Genomic DNA, 3,093 nt, shown 5'->3' on the forward strand with positions numbered 1-3,093 from the left:
GAAGTCCATCCACATTAGGCACACAAATAAAACCATGCATCCTCAAAACTCCTTCATCTCCAACAGTAACCTGCTTGGCTCCACCGTGCCGCATTGTGCCTCTAAGGACAAGTAAATGAGGATCATCATCATGCCGATCTCTGATACGCTCAAACAAAGAAGACCGAGCAACTGTACAAGCTAGAACACGGTTGGGCTCAGAAACATCCAATCTCACGAACTGGTTATCCAGGGACTGAACATCCAATGCAAGTGGTCTCTCACCAACTGGAATATAAGCAAGGCTACCCATACTAGCTGACTTTCTACTCAAAGCACCGGCCACCACATTGGCCTTCCCGGGATGATACAATATGGTGATATCATAGTCTTTCAATAGCTCCAACCACCTCCTCTGCCTCAAATTGAGCTCCTTCTGCTTGAACAAATACTGCAAGCTCTGATGATCCATGAATACCTCACATGGCATTCCATAAAGATAGTTCCTCCAAATCTTCAGCGCGTGAACAATGGCCACCAGCTCTAGATCATGAACAGTGTAATTATTCTCGTGAACCTTCAGCTGTCGCGAAGCATATGCAATAACCTTGCCACTTTGCATCAATACTGGTGCCGTAGTCAAAGCTGTCTTGAGCTTATGGAAGCTCGTCTCACACTCATCTGACCATCTAAACGGGGCACCCTTCTGGGTCAACCTGGTCAACAAGGCTTCTATGGATGAAAACCCCTCCACAAACCGACGGTAATAACCTGCCAATCCCAAGAAACTACAGATCTCTGTAGTTGATGTGGGTCTAGGCCAGTTTTGGACTGCCTCAATCTTCTTAGGATCCACCTGAATACCCTCTACTGATACAATGTGACCCAAGAAAGCAATTGAACTCAACCAAAACTCGTATTTTGAGAACTTAGCATATAGATGGTTGTCTCTCAGAGTCTGAAGAACGATCCGAAGGTGCTGCTCATGCTCCTCTCAGCTGTGGGAGTAGATCAAGATATCATCAATAAACACAATCACAAAGGAATCCAAGTAGGGCTTGAACACCTGGTTCATCAAATATATGAATAATGTTGGGGCATTTGTCAGCCTAAATGACATCACTAGAAACTCATAATGCTCATACCGAGTCCGAAAAGCTGTCTTAGGGGCATCGGATGCCCTAATCCTCAATTTATGGTAGCCATATTTCAAATCAATCTTCAAAAACACCTGGGCACCCTGAAGCTGATCAAATAAATCATCAATCATCGGCAAAGGGTACCTGTTCTTGATGGTGACTTTGTTCAACTGCCGATAATCTATACACATCCTTATCGATCCATCTTTCTTCTTTACAAATAACACAAGTGCACCCCAGGGCGAGACACTAGGTCTAATGAAGCCCTTATCAAGCAAATCTTGCAACTGTTCCTTCAATTCCTTTAACTCTGGCGGGGCCATGCGGTATGGCAGAATGGAAGTGGGTTGAGTGCCCTGAGCCAAATCAATATCCCTGTCGGGTGGCATCCCCGGCAGGTCTGTCGGAAACACCTCTAGAAACTCACGAATCACCGGCACTGAATCCATGGAAGGAACCTTCGTACTAGAATCGCGGACATAAGCCAAATAAGCTAGACACCCTTTCTCGACCATATGCCGAGCCTTCACATAAGAGATAACCATGCTGGTAGAATGGCCAAGAGTACCTTTCCACTCTAATCGAGGCAACCCCTGCAAAGCTAAGGTCACCGTCTTGGCGTGACAATCTAATATAGCATGATAAGGTGACAGCCAATCCATACCTAGTATGACATCAAAATCAACCATATCGAGAAGTAGAAGATCTGCACGAGTCTCAAGACTCACAATGGTGACCACACATGAATGATAAACACGATCTACAATAATATCATCTTCCACTGGTATGGAAACATACACATGGGCACTCAAGGAATCACGGGGAACAACCAAATACGAAGCAAAATAGGATAACACATAGGAGTAAGTAGACCCCGGATCAAATAGAACTGAAGCATCTCTACTGCAAACTGAAACAGAACTTGTAATAACAACATCAGATGACTCAGCCTCAGTCCTGGCTGGCAAAACATAATACCGGGGTTGGGCCCCGCCACCCTGAACTATGTCCCTGGGATGACCTCTAGATGGCTGGTCCCTACCACTAACGGCCTGACCTCCACCTCTAACAGTCCGACCCCTACCTCTAACTATCTGACCCCTGCCTCTGGCTGGCCGAGAAGGTGGTACAGTAACTGGTGCCGGAACCATGGCACGAGAACTCTGATACTGTGAGCTGCCCGTTGCCCGAGGGCAAAATCTAGCAATGTGCCTCGGATCACCAGAAGTATAATATGACCTCGGCTGCTGTAACTGCTGACCCTGAAACTGAACCTGTCGACCTGAGTAACCACCCTGATAACTCTGGAGTGGAGGTGCACTAATAGGAGCTGGTGGTGCACTGTAGGCTAGCTGGTCGAAATAATGCATATGAGGACCACGACCACCTGAGGCACTGTGGGATGCCTGGAGTGCTGAATGAAACAACCTGGGAGGATGGCCTCTGCCATAAGTACCCCGACCTCTAGATGAGGCACCGCTAAACTGACCAGAATAACGAGGTCTCTTGTCAGAACCCTGACCTCCCTGAGCAAGAACTATCTCGACTCGCCTAGCAACATTGGCAGCCGCCTGAAAAGAAATCTCACTCCCAGTCTCCTTAGCCATCTGCAATCTGATAGGCTGGGCAAGTCCATCAATAAACCTCCTCACCATCTCTCTCTCGGTGGGAAGCAGAAGAATAGCATGACGGGCCAAATCCACAAAACGGGTGTCATACTGCCTTGCTGGAGACGCTCAAACTGACGGCGACTCTCCTCTCTCAATGTGATAGGCAGAAACTTCTCTAGGAAGAGCTGAGAGAATTGGTCACAAGTAAGAGCAGGCGACCCTGCTACTGGTCAACAAATAATCTCTCCACTATTTCTTGGAGGAACCAGTCATCTGAAATGTAGCAAAGTCGACCCCATTGGTCTCCACTATACCCATGTTCCATAGAACCTCGCGATAGCTGTCGAGATACTCCTGGGGATGCT

This window comes from Nicotiana tabacum, chromosome 18 (genome assembly GCF_000715075.1).
Source record: "Nicotiana tabacum cultivar K326 chromosome 18, ASM71507v2, whole genome shotgun sequence".
Taxonomy (NCBI): domain Eukaryota; kingdom Viridiplantae; phylum Streptophyta; class Magnoliopsida; order Solanales; family Solanaceae; genus Nicotiana; species Nicotiana tabacum.